The 18,162-nt window shown below is 62.4% G+C and overlaps 4 pseudogenes; all 4 read right to left on the bottom strand.

The window, feature by feature from the left end:
- Positions 1-2,137: 2,137 nt before the first annotated feature.
- Positions 2,138-2,256, bottom strand: LOC142871596 (uncharacterized; annotated as a pseudogene).
- Positions 2,257-6,134: 3,878 nt separating this feature from the next.
- On the bottom strand, positions 6,135-6,253 carry LOC142871585 (uncharacterized; annotated as a pseudogene).
- A 3,889-nt stretch (positions 6,254-10,142) lies between these two features.
- On the bottom strand, positions 10,143-10,261 carry LOC142871573 (uncharacterized; annotated as a pseudogene).
- Positions 10,262-14,139: 3,878 nt separating this feature from the next.
- Positions 14,140-14,258, bottom strand: LOC142871562 (uncharacterized; annotated as a pseudogene).
- Between the last annotated feature and the right edge of the window lie 3,904 nt (positions 14,259-18,162).

Below are 18,162 nucleotides of genomic sequence, written 5' to 3'. Positions count from 1 at the left end.
CACCTCAGACACTTGCTACCCAAAGTGCAAAGGGCATCAGTTGCTCCTCCAAACCCCCCCCCAGCCCAGCAGACCGCGTTGTCCAGCCAGCCCCCGGGCCTCCCTGGGGTGCCCAGCACAAAAGTGCAGACACCCACCGGACCCTCACCCCCGGGCCTCCCTGGGGTGCCCAGCACAAAAGTGCAGACACCCACCGGACCCGAAAACTCAATCTCAGTTTTCGGATGTTTTTGCCACTCTAAGGACCCACAGGCCAGCTGGGCCTTCTGGCAGGACAGAGAGCCCCGGAATCCGACATGGAGAGCTGGGTGTACGTCCCCATGAGGAGGCGGTCCCCACCTCCGCGGCTATCCCCTTGCGGGGAGCGGCAGCCGCGGGGCCTCAGAGAAGACACCAGGCTGGGCCCCCACGGCACAGCGGGAGCACGTCCCCCGCAGGCCACTTAGCCACGGCGGCCAGCCGGCGGACGGTTGGGTTGCGCGAGACGCTGCGGCCGCCCTGCTACCGGGTTCCTGGGAGGGCGTCCTGGAACCAGCGTCCACACCAAGCCCTTGGAAGGCCCAGGCGACGGAGGAGCCCCGTCAGGCAGGGGCCGAGGACGGTGACGGCCCGGGCGGGGAGGAGCGTGTCAGGCAGGGGCAGAGGACGGTGACAGGTGACAGGCCGGGCGGGAAGGAGTCAGTCAGGCAGGGGCCGTGGAGGAGACGGGCTGGGTAAGGGTTAGGGTTAGAGTCAGGGCACAAGTCACAATCGCAAAGACCTGGAAGGGACCCGAGTGCCCATCGACCCACGAGTGGGTAAATAAAATGTGGCGCGTGGACACCACGGAGTGCTATTCGGCTATGAGGAGCAGCGGTGAGGGGGCACCTCTCGTGGTTCTCCTGGCCAGAGCTGGAACCCGTTCCAGTAAGCCAAGTATCCCAAGAATGGACACACGAGCACCACGTGCTCGCGCTCACCAGCAAATGGGTACGAACCGATGGACACCTAAGTGGACACAGAGGAATCACCTTCTTCGGGTGGGTGTCGGGCGGGTGGGGGGAGGGGATGGGCATACACATCCATTAGGAATGGGGTGGGTGCGCACCGACTGGGGGATGGGCGCACTTGAAGCTCTGACCCGAGGGGGGAGGCTGGGAGAGGGCAACGCACCCGACCTTAACATTGGTGCCCCCACAATATGCTGGAACAACATGAGAGGTAAATGAATAAGAACACGGGGGGGGGAGGGGGGCACGGGCAACACATGTCACCTTAATACTTGGACTCCCATCATCTGCTTGAAAAGAGAGAGAAAGGAAAATGCAATAATAGAGATAAGAGACACTTTTTAAAAATAATGAATCCGGCCGGGCGCTGTGGCTCACGCCTGTAATCCTAGCTCTTGGGAGGCCGAGGCGGGCGGATTGCTCAAGGTCAGGAGTTCAAAACCAGCCTGAGCAAGAGCGAGACCCCGTCTCTACTATAAATAGAAAGAAATTAATTGGCCAACTGATATATATATAAAAAATTAGCGGGGCATGGTGGCGCATGCCTGCAGTCCCAGCTACCCGGGAGGCTGAGGCAGAAGGATCACTCGAGCCCAGGAGTTTGAAGTTGCTGTGAGCTAGGCTGACGCCACGGCACTCACTCTAGCCTGGGCAACAAACCGAGACTCTGTCTCAAAAAAAAAAAAAAAAAAAAATGAATCCGAAGAGAAAAGTAAAAGGAGGCCTGTGGAGCAGGTCTGGGTGTGACTCCGGATCCCCCAACATCAGGTGCCACCACCAAAGATTCCTACGTGTAGCCCATAGAACCCCAAAAGCAACGGGACGAGTTCTGGTCACATACTCCCTCAAAATGACATCCTGGCCTTCTTCTGGAACTCCCTCCCCTCTCAGACTCTCAAGGTTTCCTCCAGCGTGTCGGTTCCCACAGAGCAGACCTTTGGTCTGAGACCTGACAGTCCAGAAGCCACGCATGCTGTCGCGTGGCGGCGGTGTCGCGGCTCGGGACAAGAGGAGGCCCCACGGTGCGGGCTGGGGCGCCAGGCACCGCGGCGGGCGCTGAGGGTGGGGGTCACCCCCACCCCGGGCCGCCCCCGCACTCCCAGAAACGCGACAGAACCCGCGGCAAAAAAAAAAAAAAAAGAAGAAGAAGCCTAGGGCACCCGGTATTCCCGGGCGGTCTCCCATCCAAGTTCTAACCAGGCCCGACCCTGCTTAGCTTCCGAGACCAGACGGGATCGGGCGCGTTCGGGGTGGTGTGGCCGTGGACGGCGGAGGGCGCCCCTGCCCCGCTCAAGAAGCCGAGCCTCTCTGCGCTTCCCCGCCGCCTCCTCCCGCCCCAGGCCCCGCGCCGGGCCGGGCCGGGCCTGTTGAGTTCGCCGGCCGGGTCCGGCGGGCTCCGAGGGACGGGGGTGACAGGCGGGCCGGGGTTGGGGGCTGTCTCTCTATACACACACACTCACACTCACTCACTCACTCACTCACACTCACACAAGATGCGCCTCCACGGCTGGACCCGCCAAGGTGGAGACCTTCCAGCCCCCCTCCTCTCCTCGCCTGGCCTCCTTCACCTCCCCGCCCCCCACCCCCAGCGCGCCGCGGCCGCTGACTGCGCACGGGCGGGCGGGGCGCTCGCCCTTTGACCCCAGCCAGGGGCCGCCCTCCCCCACAACCCCTTTCAGCTGCGCCCCCCACCCTGTGGCCCGGCGGCCGCCTATTCCCCCGGGCCAGGGCTGGGGCACAGCGCATGGGGGAGGGGAGCGAGTGTATGGGGCGTCTCTCTCTCTCCGGATGTGTCCCATGGGTGGGGTGGGGTGGCGTGGTTTGTGGGGCGCTGAAGAAATCAGTCCCCTCCATCTCCTCCCTCTGGAAAACACCCAAGCCCTTGGAGAACTGCCGGCACCGCTTCGTGGGGGCCGGGACCCTCCTCTGTGTCCTCCTGTGGCCCAGTCCAAGGGGCCTGGGCCTGGCCGGGGCTGCATTGGACCCCAACCACCCTGGCGTGTGGACTCGCTAGAAATCGGCGATTAGATATTGGATTCCAGCGTCATTGAGGTCATTTCACTAATGAGTGCACCGCAAAGAGTTTCCTAATCCATCTGTGAGGGTGGCAACCGAAAGAGAATTTGAGAGCTGACAGAATAGGCGAGGAAAGGCATAGGAGATTTCCACACCCAGTAAGGAAGCCTTTCCCGAAATGGAAGAAAGAAACGAGCAAACAGAGACACCGGTCGCCCGCCCGGAGGAGAGTCTGCCCCCGAGAGAAAGTACCCTGACCAGGTTCTCCCGTGGGTGGGTGGCGAGCTAGCGGCGTTCAGAAGAGCGAGGCCCGCAGTCTGTGCGGAAGACACCTGCACTCGGGTGTGTGTGGCGGCGCAATTCACAAGCAGCTCCAGATGTTAATCCAAGGAGAAGCCAGGGAGTTCCCAACGCCCCGGGTGTCCTCAGCCCACGACTGGCTGCTGTGGGAATGCGAAGCCCGGCTCCTTGTCTCAGAGCGGGGCAACCAGGAGGTGTGATGTCCACCCCGGGGTTCCCAGGAGGATCAGGCTGAAGCTGGGACTTGGCCTCAAAGTGTCCCCTCGCATGGCCACCCCCTTCCCCTTCCTGCTCCTCTACTCCTGGTGCCCCTCCATCCAGGGGCCAGACCTTAAAGAGTCACCCGCAAGAGAATCCTGGTCCCAAAGGAGCCTTCTGGGGGACCCGTGCTGAGAGAGGTTGTGGGCATGGCCCGCTGGGGCTCTGCCCGACCCAGGGCTGAGAGATGCAACCTCCCAGCTCTGGGTCCCTGCAGGAAGTGTTGGCAAGCACAGGGCCAGTCCTCCAAAGTCCCAGGTGCAGGGAGCCCAGGCCAAGCAGCCTGTGGAAGAAGCCACATGCTGTGCCACCCCGGGGAACACGACTGCAGGCCAGGGCCCTTCCCACCTCCTCCTCCTCCTCCTCCTCCTGCTCCTCCTCCTCCTCCTCCTCCTCCCACCCCGCCCCCGCCCCCACATGGCACAGGGCCCAGAGACACCTCAGACACTTGCTACCCAAAGTGCAAAGGGCATCAGTTGCTCCTCCAAACCCCCCCCCAGCCCAGCAGACCGCGTTGTCCAGCCAGCCCCCGGGCCTCCCTGGGGTGCCCAGCACAAAAGTGCAGACACCCACCGGACCCTCACCCCCGGGCCTCCCTGGGGTGCCCAGCACAAAAGTGCAGACACCCACCGGACCCGAAAACTCAATCTCAGTTTTCGGATGTTTTTGCCACTCTAAGGACCCACAGGCCAGCTGGGCCTTCTGGCAGGACAGAGAGCCCCGGAATCCGACATGGAGAGCTGGGTGTACGTCCCCATGAGGAGGCGGTCCCCACCTCCGCGGCTATCCCCTTGCGGGGAGCGGCAGCCGCGGGGCCTCAGAGAAGACACCAGGCTGGGCCCCCACGGCACAGCGGGAGCACGTCCCCCGCAGGCCACTTAGCCACGGCGGCCAGCCGGCGGACGGTTGGGTTGCGCGAGACGCTGCGGCCGCCCTGCTACCGGGTTCCTGGGAGGGCGTCCTGGAACCAGCGTCCACACCAAGCCCTTGGAAGGCCCAGGCGACGGAGGAGCCCCGTCAGGCAGGGGCCGAGGACGGTGACGGCCCGGGCGGGGAGGAGCGTGTCAGGCAGGGGCAGAGGACGGTGACAGGTGACAGGCCGGGCGGGAAGGAGTCAGTCAGGCAGGGGCCGTGGAGGAGACGGGCTGGGTAAGGGTTAGGGTTAGAGTCAGGGCACAAGTCACAATCGCAAAGACCTGGAAGCCACCCGAGTGCCCATCGACCCACGAGTGGGTAAATAAAATGTGGCGCGTGGACACCACGGAGTGCTATTCGGCTATGAGGAGCAGCGGTGAGGGGGCACCTCTCGTGGTTCTCCTGGCCAGAGCTGGAACCCGTTCCAGTAAGCCAAGTATCCCAAGAATGGACACACGAGCACCACGTGCTCGCGCTCACCAGCAAATGGGTACGAACCGATGGACACCTAAGTGGACACAGAGGAATCACCTTCTTCGGGTGGGTGTCGGGCGGGTGGGGGGAGGGGATGGGCATACACATCCATTAGGAATGGGGTGGGTGCGCACCGACTGGGGGATGGGCGCACTTGAAGCTCTGACCCGAGGGGGGAGGCTGGGAGAGGGCAACGCACCCGACCTTAACATTGGTGCCCCCACAATATGCTGGAACAACATGAGAGGTAAATGAATAAGAACACGGGGGGGGGAGGGGGGCACGGGCAACACATGTCACCTTAATACTTGGACTCCCATCATCTGCTTGAAAAGAGAGAGAAAGGAAAATGCAATAATAGAGATAAGAGACACTTTTTAAAAATAATGAATCCGGCCGGGCGCTGTGGCTCACGCCTGTAATCCTAGCTCTTGGGAGGCCGAGGCGGGCGGATTGCTCAAGGTCAGGAGTTCAAAACCAGCCTGAGCAAGAGCGAGACCCCGTCTCTACTATAAATAGAAAGAAATTAATTGGCCAACTGATATATATATAAAAAATTAGCGGGGCATGGTGGCGCATGCCTGCAGTCCCAGCTACCCGGGAGGCTGAGGCAGAAGGATCACTCGAGCCCAGGAGTTTGAAGTTGCTGTGAGCTAGGCTGACGCCACGGCACTCACTCTAGCCTGGGCAACAAACCGAGACTCTGTCTCAAAAAAAAAAAAAAAAAATGAATCCGAAGAGAAAAGTAAAAGGAGGCCTATGGAGCAGGTCTGGGTGTGACTCCGGATCCCCCAACATCAGGTGCCACCACCAAAGATTCCTACGTGTAGCCCATAGAACCCCAAAAGCAACGGGACGAGTTCTGGTCACATACTCCCTCAAAATGACATCCTGGCCTTCTTCTGGAACTCCCTCCCCTCTCAGACTCTCAAGGTTTCCTCCAGCGTGTCGGTTCCCACAGAGCAGACCTTTGGTCTGAGACCTGACAGTCCAGAAGCCACGCATGCTGTCGCGTGGCGGCGGTGTCGCGGCTCGGGACAAGAGGAGGCCCCACGGTGCGGGCTGGGGCGCCAGGCACCGCGGCGGGCGCTGAGGGTGGGGGTCACCCCCACCCCGGGCCGCCCCCGCACTCCCAGAAACGCGACAGAACCCGCGGCAAAAAAAAAAAAAAAAAGAAGAAGAAGCCTAGGGCACCCGGTATTCCCGGGCGGTCTCCCATCCAAGTTCTAACCAGGCCCGACCCTGCTTAGCTTCCGAGACCAGACGGGATCGGGCGCGTTCGGGGTGGTGTGGCCGTGGACGGCGGAGGGCGCCCCTGCCCCGCTCAAGAAGCCGAGCCTCTCTGCGCTTCCCCGCCGCCTCCTCCCGCCCCAGGCCCCGCGCCGGGCCGGGCCGGGCCTGTTGAGTTCGCCGGCCGGGTCCGGCGGGCTCCGAGGGACGGGGGTGACAGGCGGGGCGGGCAGGGAGCGGCGGGCCGGGGTTGGGGGCTGTCTCTCTATACACACACACTCACACTCACTCACTCACTCACTCACACTCACACAAGATGCGCCTCCACGGCTGGACCCGCCAAGGTGGAGACCTTCCAGCCCCCCTCCTCTCCTCGCCTGGCCTCCTTCACCTCCCCGCCCCCCACCCCCAGCGCGCCGCGGCCGCTGACTGCGCACGGGCGGGCGGGGCGCTCGCCCTTTGACCCCAGCCAGGGGCCGCCCTCCCCCACAACCCCTTTCAGCTGCGCCCCCCACCCTGTGGCCCGGCGGCCGCCTATTCCCCCGGGCCAGGGCTGGGGCACAGCGCATGGGGGAGGGGAGCGAGTGTATGGGGCGTCTCTCTCTCTCCGGATGTGTCCCATGGGTGGGGTGGGGTGGCGTGGTTTGTGGGGCGCTGAAGAAATCAGTCCCCTCCATCTCCTCCCTCTGGAAAACACCCAAGCCCTTGGAGAACTGCCGGCACCGCTTCGTGGGGGCCGGGACCCTCCTCTGTGTCCTCCTGTGGCCCAGTCCAAGGGGCCTGGGCCTGGCCGGGGCTGCATTGGACCCCAACCACCCTGGCGTGTGGACTCGCTAGAAATCGGCGATTAGATATTGGATTCCAGCGTCATTGAGGTCATTTCACTAATGAGTGCACCGCAAAGAGTTTCCTAATCCATCTGTGAGGGTGGCAACCGAAAGAGAATTTGAAAGCTGACAGAATAGGCGAGGAAAGGCATAGGAGATTTCCACACCCAGTAAGGAAGCCTTTCCCGAAATGGAAGAAAGAAACGAGCAAACAGAGACACCGGTCGCCCGCCCGGAGGAGAGTCTGCCCCCGAGAGAAAGTACCCTGACCAGGTTCTCCCGTGGGTGGGTGGCGAGCTAGCGGCGTTCAGAAGAGCGAGGCCCGCAGTCTGTGCGGAAGACACCTGCACTCGGGTGTGTGTGGCGGCGCAATTCACAAGCAGCTCCAGATGTTAATCCAAGGAGAAGCCAGGGAGTTCCCAACGCCCCGGGTGTCCTCAGCCCACGACTGGCTGCTGTGGGAATGCGAAGCCCGGCTCCTTGTCTCAGAGCGGGGCAAGCAGGAGGTGTGATGTCCACCCCGGGGTTCCCAGGAGGATCAGGCTGAAGCTGGGACTTGGCCTCAAAGTGTCCCCTCGCATGGCCACCCCCTTCCCCTTCCTGCTCCTCTACTCCTGGTGCCCCTCCATCCAGGGGCCAGACCTTAAAGAGTCACCCGCAAGAGAATCCTGGTCCCAAAGGAGCCTTCTGGGGGACCCGTGCTGAGAGAGGTTGTGGGCATGGCCCGCTGGGGCTCTGCCCGACCCAGGGCTGAGAGATGCAACCTCCCAGCTCTGGGTCCCTGCAGGAAGTGTTGGCAAGCACAGGGCCAGTCCTCCAAAGTCCCAGGTGCAGGGAGCCCAGGCCAAGCAGCCTGTGGAAGAAGCCACATGCTGTGCCACCCCGGGGAACACGACTGCAGGCCAGGGCCCTTCCCACCTCCTCCTCCTCCTCCTCCTCCTGCTCCTCCTCCTCCTCCTCCCACCCCGCCCCCGCCCCCACATGGCACAGGGCCCAGAGACACCTCAGACACTTGCTACCCAAAGTGCAAAGGGCATCAGTTGCTCCTCCAAACCCCCCCCCAGCCCAGCAGACCGCGTTGTCCAGCCAGCCCCCGGGCCTCCCTGGGGTGCCCAGCACAAAAGTGCAGACACCCACCGGACCCTCACCCCCGGGCCTCCCTGGGGTGCCCAGCACAAAAGTGCAGACACCCACCGGACCCGAAAACTCAATCTCAGTTTTCGGATGTTTTTGCCACTCTAAGGACCCACAGGCCAGCTGGGCCTTCTGGCAGGACAGAGAGCCCCGGAATCCGACATGGAGAGCTGGGTGTACGTCCCCATGAGGAGGCGGTCCCCACCTCCGCGGCTATCCCCTTGCGGGGAGCGGCAGCCGCGGGGCCTCAGAGAAGACACCAGGCTGGGCCCCCACGGCACAGCGGGAGCACGTCCCCCGCAGGCCACTTAGCCACGGCGGCCAGCCGGCGGACGGTTGGGTTGCGCGAGACGCTGCGGCCGCCCTGCTACCGGGTTCCTGGGAGGGCGTCCTGGAACCAGCGTCCACACCAAGCCCTTGGAAGGCCCAGGCGACGGAGGAGCCCCGTCAGGCAGGGGCCGAGGACGGTGACGGCCCGGGCGGGGAGGAGCGTGTCAGGCAGGGGCAGAGGACGGTGACAGGTGACAGGCCGGGCGGGAAGGAGTCAGTCAGGCAGGGGCCGTGGAGGAGACGGGCTGGGTAAGGGTTAGGGTTAGAGTCAGGGCACAAGTCACAATCGCAAAGACCTGGAAGCCACCCGAGTGCCCATCGACCCACGAGTGGGTAAATAAAATGTGGCGCGTGGACACCACGGAGTGCTATTCGGCTATGAGGAGCAGCGGTGAGGGGGCACCTCTCGTGGTTCTCCTGGCCAGAGCTGGAACCCGTTCCAGTAAGCCAAGTATCCCAAGAATGGACACACGAGCACCACGTGCTCGCGCTCACCAGCAAATGGGTACGAACCGATGGACACCTAAGTGGACACAGAGGAATCACCTTCTTCGGGTGGGTGTCGGGCGGGTGGGGGGAGGGGATGGGCATACACATCCATTAGGAATGGGGTGGGTGCGCACCGACTGGGGGATGGGCGCACTTGAAGCTCTGACCCGAGGGGGGAGGCTGGGAGAGGGCAACGCACCCGACCTTAACATTGGTGCCCCCACAATATGCTGGAACAACATGAGAGGTAAATGAATAAGAACACGGGGGGGGGAGGGGGGCACGGGCAACACATGTCACCTTAATACTTGGACTCCCATCATCTGCTTGAAAAGAGAGAGAAAGGAAAATGCAATAATAGAGATAAGAGACACTTTTTAAAAATAATGAATCCGGCCGGGCGCTGTGGCTCACGCCTGTAATCCTAGCTCTTGGGAGGCCGAGGCGGGCGGATTGCTCAAGGTCAGGAGTTCAAAACCAGCCTGAGCAAGAGCGAGACCCCGTCTCTACTATAAATAGAAAGAAATTAATTGGCCAACTGATATATATATAAAAAATTAGCGGGGCATGGTGGCGCATGCCTGCAGTCCCAGCTACCCGGGAGGCTGAGGCAGAAGGATCACTCGAGCCCAGGAGTTTGAAGTTGCTGTGAGCTAGGCTGACGCCACGGCACTCACTCTAGCCTGGGCAACAAACCGAGACTCTGTCTCAAAAAAAAAAAAAAAAATGAATCCGAAGAGAAAAGTAAAAGGAGGCCTGTGGAGCAGGTCTGGGTGTGACTCCGGATCCCCCAACATCAGGTGCCACCACCAAAGATTCCTACGTGTAGCCCATAGAACCCCAAAAGCAACGGGACGAGTTCTGGTCACATACTCCCTCAAAATGACATCCTGGCCTTCTTCTGGAACTCCCTCCCCTCTCAGACTCTCAAGGTTTCCTCCAGCGTGTCGGTTCCCACAGAGCAGACCTTTGGTCTGAGACCTGACAGTCCAGAAGCCACGCATGCTGTCGCGTGGCGGCGGTGTCGCGGCTCGGGACAAGAGGAGGCCCCACGGTGCGGGCTGGGGCGCCAGGCACCGCGGCGGGCGCTGAGGGTGGGGGTCACCCCCACCCCGGGCCGCCCCCGCACTCCCAGAAACGCGACAGAACCCGCGGCAAAAAAAAAAAAAAAAGAAGAAGAAGCCTAGGGCACCCGGTATTCCCGGGCGGTCTCCCATCCAAGTTCTAACCAGGCCCGACCCTGCTTAGCTTCCGAGACCAGACGGGATCGGGCGCGTTCGGGGTGGTGTGGCCGTGGACGGCGGAGGGCGCCCCTGCCCCGCTCAAGAAGCCGAGCCTCTCTGCGCTTCCCCGCCGCCTCCTCCCGCCCCAGGCCCCGCGCCGGGCCGGGCCGGGCCTGTTGAGTTCGCCGGCCGGGTCCGGCGGGCTCCGAGGGACGGGGGTGACAGGCGGGCCGGGGTTGGGGGCTGTCTCTCTATACACACACACTCACACTCACTCACTCACTCACTCACACTCACACAAGATGCGCCTCCACGGCTGGACCCGCCAAGGTGGAGACCTTCCAGCCCCCCTCCTCTCCTCGCCTGGCCTCCTTCACCTCCCCGCCCCCCACCCCCAGCGCGCCGCGGCCGCTGACTGCGCACGGGCGGGCGGGGCGCTCGCCCTTTGACCCCAGCCAGGGGCCGCCCTCCCCCACAACCCCTTTCAGCTGCGCCCCCCACCCTGTGGCCCGGCGGCCGCCTATTCCCCCGGGCCAGGGCTGGGGCACAGCGCATGGGGGAGGGGAGCGAGTGTATGGGGCGTCTCTCTCTCTCCGGATGTGTCCCATGGGTGGGGTGGGGTGGCGTGGTTTGTGGGGCGCTGAAGAAATCAGTCCCCTCCATCTCCTCCCTCTGGAAAACACCCAAGCCCTTGGAGAACTGCCGGCACCGCTTCGTGGGGGCCGGGACCCTCCTCTGTGTCCTCCTGTGGCCCAGTCCAAGGGGCCTGGGCCTGGCCGGGGCTGCATTGGACCCCAACCACCCTGGCGTGTGGACTCGCTAGAAATCGGCGATTAGATATTGGATTCCAGCGTCATTGAGGTCATTTCACTAATGAGTGCACCGCAAAGAGTTTCCTAATCCATCTGTGAGGGTGGCAACCGAAAGAGAATTTGAGAGCTGACAGAATAGGCGAGGAAAGGCATAGGAGATTTCCACACCCAGTAAGGAAGCCTTTCCCGAAATGGAAGAAAGAAACGAGCAAACAGAGACACCGGTCGCCCGCCCGGAGGAGAGTCTGCCCCCGAGAGAAAGTACCCTGACCAGGTTCTCCCGTGGGTGGGTGGCGAGCTAGCGGCGTTCAGAAGAGCGAGGCCCGCAGTCTGTGCGGAAGACACCTGCACTCGGGTGTGTGTGGCGGCGCAATTCACAAGCAGCTCCAGATGTTAATCCAAGGAGAAGCCAGGGAGTTCCCAACGCCCCGGGTGTCCTCAGCCCACGACTGGCTGCTGTGGGAATGCGAAGCCCGGCTCCTTGTCTCAGAGCGGGGCAACCAGGAGGTGTGATGTCCACCCCGGGGTTCCCAGGAGGATCAGGCTGAAGCTGGGACTTGGCCTCAAAGTGTCCCCTCGCATGGCCACCCCCTTCCCCTTCCTGCTCCTCTACTCCTGGTGCCCCTCCATCCAGGGGCCAGACCTTAAAGAGTCACCCGCAAGAGAATCCTGGTCCCAAAGGAGCCTTCTGGGGGACCCGTGCTGAGAGAGGTTGTGGGCATGGCCCGCTGGGGCTCTGCCCGACCCAGGGCTGAGAGATGCAACCTCCCAGCTCTGGGTCCCTGCAGGAAGTGTTGGCAAGCACAGGGCCAGTCCTCCAAAGTCCCAGGTGCAGGGAGCCCAGGCCAAGCAGCCTGTGGAAGAAGCCACATGCTGTGCCACCCCGGGGAACACGACTGCAGGCCAGGGCCCTTCCCACCTCCTCCTCCTCCTCCTCCTCCTGCTCCTCCTCCTCCTCCTCCTCCTCCCACCCCGCCCCCGCCCCCACATGGCACAGGGCCCAGAGACACCTCAGACACTTGCTACCCAAAGTGCAAAGGGCATCAGTTGCTCCTCCAAACCCCCCCCCAGCCCAGCAGACCGCGTTGTCCAGCCAGCCCCCGGGCCTCCCTGGGGTGCCCAGCACAAAAGTGCAGACACCCACCGGACCCTCACCCCCGGGCCTCCCTGGGGTGCCCAGCACAAAAGTGCAGACACCCACCGGACCCGAAAACTCAATCTCAGTTTTCGGATGTTTTTGCCACTCTAAGGACCCACAGGCCAGCTGGGCCTTCTGGCAGGACAGAGAGCCCCGGAATCCGACATGGAGAGCTGGGTGTACGTCCCCATGAGGAGGCGGTCCCCACCTCCGCGGCTATCCCCTTGCGGGGAGCGGCAGCCGCGGGGCCTCAGAGAAGACACCAGGCTGGGCCCCCACGGCACAGCGGGAGCACGTCCCCCGCAGGCCACTTAGCCACGGCGGCCAGCCGGCGGACGGTTGGGTTGCGCGAGACGCTGCGGCCGCCCTGCTACCGGGTTCCTGGGAGGGCGTCCTGGAACCAGCGTCCACACCAAGCCCTTGGAAGGCCCAGGCGACGGAGGAGCCCCGTCAGGCAGGGGCCGAGGACGGTGACGGCCCGGGCGGGGAGGAGCGTGTCAGGCAGGGGCAGAGGACGGTGACAGGTGACAGGCCGGGCGGGAAGGAGTCAGTCAGGCAGGGGCCGTGGAGGAGACGGGCTGGGTAAGGGTTAGGGTTAGAGTCAGGGCACAAGTCACAATCGCAAAGACCTGGAAGCCACCCGAGTGCCCATCGACCCACGAGTGGGTAAATAAAATGTGGCGCGTGGACACCACGGAGTGCTATTCGGCTATGAGGAGCAGCGGTGAGGGGGCACCTCTCGTGGTTCTCCTGGCCAGAGCTGGAACCCGTTCCAGTAAGCCAAGTATCCCAAGAATGGACACACGAGCACCACGTGCTCGCGCTCACCAGCAAATGGGTACGAACCGATGGACACCTAAGTGGACACAGAGGAATCACCTTCTTCGGGTGGGTGTCGGGCGGGTGGGGGGAGGGGATGGGCATACACATCCATTAGGAATGGGGTGGGTGCGCACCGACTGGGGGATGGGCGCACTTGAAGCTCTGACCCGAGGGGGGAGGCTGGGAGAGGGCAACGCACCCGACCTTAACATTGGTGCCCCCACAATATGCTGGAACAACATGAGAGGTAAATGAATAAGAACACGGGGGGGGGAGGGGGGCACGGGCAACACATGTCACCTTAATACTTGGACTCCCATCATCTGCTTGAAAAGAGAGAGAAAGGAAAATGCAATAATAGAGATAAGAGACACTTTTTAAAAATAATGAATCCGGCCGGGCGCTGTGGCTCACGCCTGTAATCCTAGCTCTTGGGAGGCCGAGGCGGGCGGATTGCTCAAGGTCAGGAGTTCAAAACCAGCCTGAGCAAGAGCGAGACCCCGTCTCTACTATAAATAGAAAGAAATTAATTGGCCAACTGATATATATATAAAAAATTAGCGGGGCATGGTGGCGCATGCCTGCAGTCCCAGCTACCCGGGAGGCTGAGGCAGAAGGATCACTCGAGCCCAGGAGTTTGAAGTTGCTGTGAGCTAGGCTGACGCCACGGCACTCACTCTAGCCTGGGCAACAAACCGAGACTCTGTCTCAAAAAAAAAAAAAAAAAATGAATCCGAAGAGAAAAGTAAAAGGAGGCCTATGGAGCAGGTCTGGGTGTGACTCCGGATCCCCCAACATCAGGTGCCACCACCAAAGATTCCTACGTGTAGCCCATAGAACCCCAAAAGCAACGGGACGAGTTCTGGTCACATACTCCCTCAAAATGACATCCTGGCCTTCTTCTGGAACTCCCTCCCCTCTCAGACTCTCAAGGTTTCCTCCAGCGTGTCGGTTCCCACAGAGCAGACCTTTGGTCTGAGACCTGACAGTCCAGAAGCCACGCATGCTGTCGCGTGGCGGCGGTGTCGCGGCTCGGGACAAGAGGAGGCCCCACGGTGCGGGCTGGGGCGCCAGGCACCGCGGCGGGCGCTGAGGGTGGGGGTCACCCCCACCCCGGGCCGCCCCCGCACTCCCAGAAACGCGACAGAACCCGCGGCAAAAAAAAAAAAAAAAAGAAGAAGAAGCCTAGGGCACCCGGTATTCCCGGGCGGTCTCCCATCCAAGTTCTAACCAGGCCCGACCCTGCTTAGCTTCCGAGACCAGACGGGATCGGGCGCGTTCGGGGTGGTGTGGCCGTGGACGGCGGAGGGCGCCCCTGCCCCGCTCAAGAAGCCGAGCCTCTCTGCGCTTCCCCGCCGCCTCCTCCCGCCCTAGGCCCCGCGCCGGGCCGGGCCGGGCCTGTTGAGTTCGCCGGCCGGGTCCGGCGGGCTCCGAGGGACGGGGGTGACAGGCGGGGCGGGCAGGGAGCGGCGGGCCGGGGTTGGGGGCTGTCGCTCTATACACACACACTCACACTCACTCACTCACTCACTCACACTCACACAAGATGCGCCTCCACGGCTGGACCCGCCAAGGTGGAGACCTTCCAGCCCCCCTCCTCTCCTCGCCTGGCCTCCTTCACCTCCCCGCCCCCCACCCCCAGCGCGCCGCGGCCGCTGACTGCGCACGGGCGGGCGGGCGGGGCGCTCGCCCTTTGACCCCAGCCAGGGGCCGCCCTCCCCCACAACCCCTTTCAGCTGCGCCCCCCACCCTGTGGCCCGGCGGCCGCCTATTCCCCCGGGCCAGGGCTGGGGCACAGCGCATGGGGGAGGGGAGCGAGTGTATGGGGCGTCTCTCTCTCTCCGGATGTGTCCCATGGGTGGGGTGGGGTGGCGTGGTTTGTGGGGCGCTGAAGAAATCAGTCCCCTCCATCTCCTCCCTCTGGAAAACACCCAAGCCCTTGGAGAACTGCCAGCACCGCTTCGTGGGGGCCGGGACCCTCCTCTGTGTCCTCCTGTGGCCCAGTCCAAGGGGCCTGGGCCTGGCCGGGGCTGCATTGGACCCCAACCACCCTGGCGTGTGGACTCGCTAGAAATCGGCGATTAGATATTGGATTCCAGCGTCATTGAGGTCATTTCACTAATGAGTGCACCGCAAAGAGTTTCCTAATCCATCTGTGAGAGTGGCAACCGAAAGAGAATTTTAGAGCTGACAGAATAGGCGAGGAAAGGCATAGGAGATTTCCACACCCAGTAAGGAAGCCTTTCCCGAAATGGAAGAAAGAAACGAGCAAACAGAGACACCGGTCGCCCGCCCGGAGGAGAGTCTGCCCCCGAGAGAAAGTACCCTGACCAGGTTCTCCCGTGGGTGGGTGGCGAGCTAGCGGCGTTCAGAAGAGCGAGGCCCGCAGTCTGTGCGGAAGACACCTGCACTCGGGTGTGTGTGGCGGCGCAATTCACAAGCAGCTCCAGATATTAATCCAAGGAGAAGCCAGGGAGTTCCCAACGCCCCGGGTGTCCTCAGCCCACGACTGGCTGCTGTGGGAATGCGAAGCCCGGCTCCTTGTCTCAGAGCGGGGCAACCAGGAGGTGTGATGTCCACCCCGGGGTTCCCAGGAGGATCAGGCTGAAGCTGGGACTTGGCCTGAAAGTGTCCCCTCGCATGGCCACCCCCTTCCCCTTCCTGCTCCTCTACTCCTGGTGCCCCTCCATCCAGGGGCCAGACCTTAAAGAGTCACCCGCAAGAGAATCCTGGTCCCAAAGGAGCCTTCTGGGGGACCCGTGCTGAGAGAGGTTGTGGGCATGGCCCGCTGGGGCTCTGCCCGACCCAGGGCTGAGAGATGCAACCTCCCAGCTCTGGGTCCCTGCAGGAAGTGTTGGCAAGCACAGGGCCAGTCCTCCAAAGTCCCAGGTGCAGGGAGCCCAGGCCAAGCAGCCTGTGGAAGAAGCCACATGCTGTGCCACCCCGGGGAACACGACTGCAGGCCAGGGCCCTTCCCACCTCCTCCTCCTCCTCCTCCTCCTGCTCCTCCTCCTCCTCCTCCTCCTCCCACCCCGCCCCCGCCCCCACATGGCACAGGGCCCAGAGACACCTCAGACACTTGCTACCCAAAGTGCAAAGGGCATCAGTTGCTCCTCCAAACCCCCCCCCCCAGCCCAGCAGACCGCGTTGTCCAGCCAGCCCCCGGGCCTCCCTGGGGTGCCCAGCACAAAAGTGCAGACACCCACCGGACCCTCACCCCCGGGCCTCCCTGGGGTGCCCAGCACAAAAGTGCAGACACCCACCGGACCCGAAAACTCAATCTCAGTTTTCGGATGTTTTTGCCACTCTAAGGACCCACAGGCCAGCTGGGCCTTCTGGCAGGACAGAGAGCCCCGGAATCCGACATGGAGAGCTGGGTGTACGTCCCCATGAGGAGGCGGTCCCCACCTCCGCGGCTATCCCCTTGCGGGGAGCGGCAGCCGCGGGGCCTCAGAGAAGACACCAGGCTGGGCCCCCACGGCACAGCGGGAGCACGTCCCCCGCAGGCCACTTAGCCACGGCGGCCAGCCGGCGGACGGTTGGGTTGCGCGAGACGCTGCGGCCGCCCTGCTACCGGGTTCCTGGGAGGGCGTCCTGGAACCAGCGTCCACACCAAGCCCTTGGAAGGCCCAGGCGACGGAGGAGCCCCGTCAGGCAGGGGCCGAGGACGGTGACGGCCCGGGCGGGGAGGAGCGTGTCAGGCAGGGGCAGAGGACGGTGACAGGTGACAGGCCGGGCGGGAAGGAGTCAGTCAGGCAGGGGCCGTGGAGGAGACGGGCTGGGTAAGGGTTAGGGTTAGAGTCAGGGCACAAGTCACAATCGCAAAGACCTGGAAGGGACCCGAGTGCCCATCGACCCACGAGTGGGTAAATAAAATGTGGCGCGTGGACACCACGGAGTGCTATTCGGCTATGAGGAGCAGCGGTGAGGGGGCACCTCTCGTGGTTCTCCTGGCCAGAGCTGGAACCCGTTCCAGTAAGCCAAGTATCCCAAGAATGGACACACGAGCACCACGTGCTCGCGCTCACCAGCAAATGGGTACGAACCGATGGACACCTAAGTGGACACAGAGGAATCACCTTCTTCGGGTGGGTGTCGGGCGGGTGGGGGGAGGGGATGGGCATACACATCCATTAGGAATGGGGTGGGTGCGCACCGACTGGGGGATGGGCGCACTTGAAGCTCTGACCCGAGGGGGGAGGCTGGGAGAGGGCAACGCACCCGACCTTAACATTGGTGCCCCCACAATATGCTGGAACAACATGAGAGGTAAATGAATAAGAACACGGGGGGGGGAGGGGGGCACGGGCAACACATGTCACCTTAATACTTGGACTCCCATCATCTGCTTGAAAAGAGAGAGAAAGGAAAATGCAATAATAGAGATAAGAGACACTTTTTAAAAATAATGAATCCGGCCGGGCGCTGTGGCTCACGCCTGTAATCCTAGCTCTTGGGAGGCCGAGGCGGGCGGATTGCTCAAGGTCAGGAGTTCAAAACCAGCCTGAGCAAGAGCGAGACCCCGTCTCTACTATAAATAGAAAGAAATTAATTGGCCAACTGATATATATATAAAAAATTAGCGGGGCATGGTGGCGCATGCCTGCAGTCCCAGCTACCCGGGAGGCTGAGGCAGAAGGATCACTCGAGCCCAGGAGTTTGAAGTTGCTGTGAGCTAGGCTGACGCCACGGCACTCACTCTAGCCTGGGCAACAAACCGAGACTCTGTCTCAAAAAAAAAAAAAAAAAATGAATCCGAAGAGAAAAGTAAAAGGAGGCCTGTGGAGCAGGTCTGGGTGTGACTCCGGATCCCCCAACATCAGGTGCCACCACCAAAGATTCCTACGTGTAGCCCATAGAACCCCAAAAGCAACGGGACGAGTTCTGGTCACATACTCCCTCAAAATGACATCCTGGCCTTCTTCTGGAACTCCCTCCCCTCTCAGACTCTCAAGGTTTCCTCCAGCGTGTCGGTTCCCACAGAGCAGACCTTTGGTCTGAGACCTGACAGTCCAGAAGCCACGCATGCTGTCGCGTGGCGGCGGTGTCGCGGCTCGGGACAAGAGGAGGCCCCACGGTGCGGGCTGGGGCGCCAGGCACCGCGGCGGGCGCTGAGGGTGGGGGTCACCCCCACCCCGGGCCGCCCCCGCACTCCCAGAAACGCGACAGAACCCGCGGCAAAAAAAAAAAAAAAAAAGAAGAAGA

This window comes from Microcebus murinus, chromosome 6, assembly GCF_040939455.1.
Source record: "Microcebus murinus isolate Inina chromosome 6, M.murinus_Inina_mat1.0, whole genome shotgun sequence".
Classification (NCBI taxonomy): domain Eukaryota; kingdom Metazoa; phylum Chordata; class Mammalia; order Primates; family Cheirogaleidae; genus Microcebus; species Microcebus murinus.
This window is presented reverse-complemented; position numbering and strand designations above follow the sequence as displayed.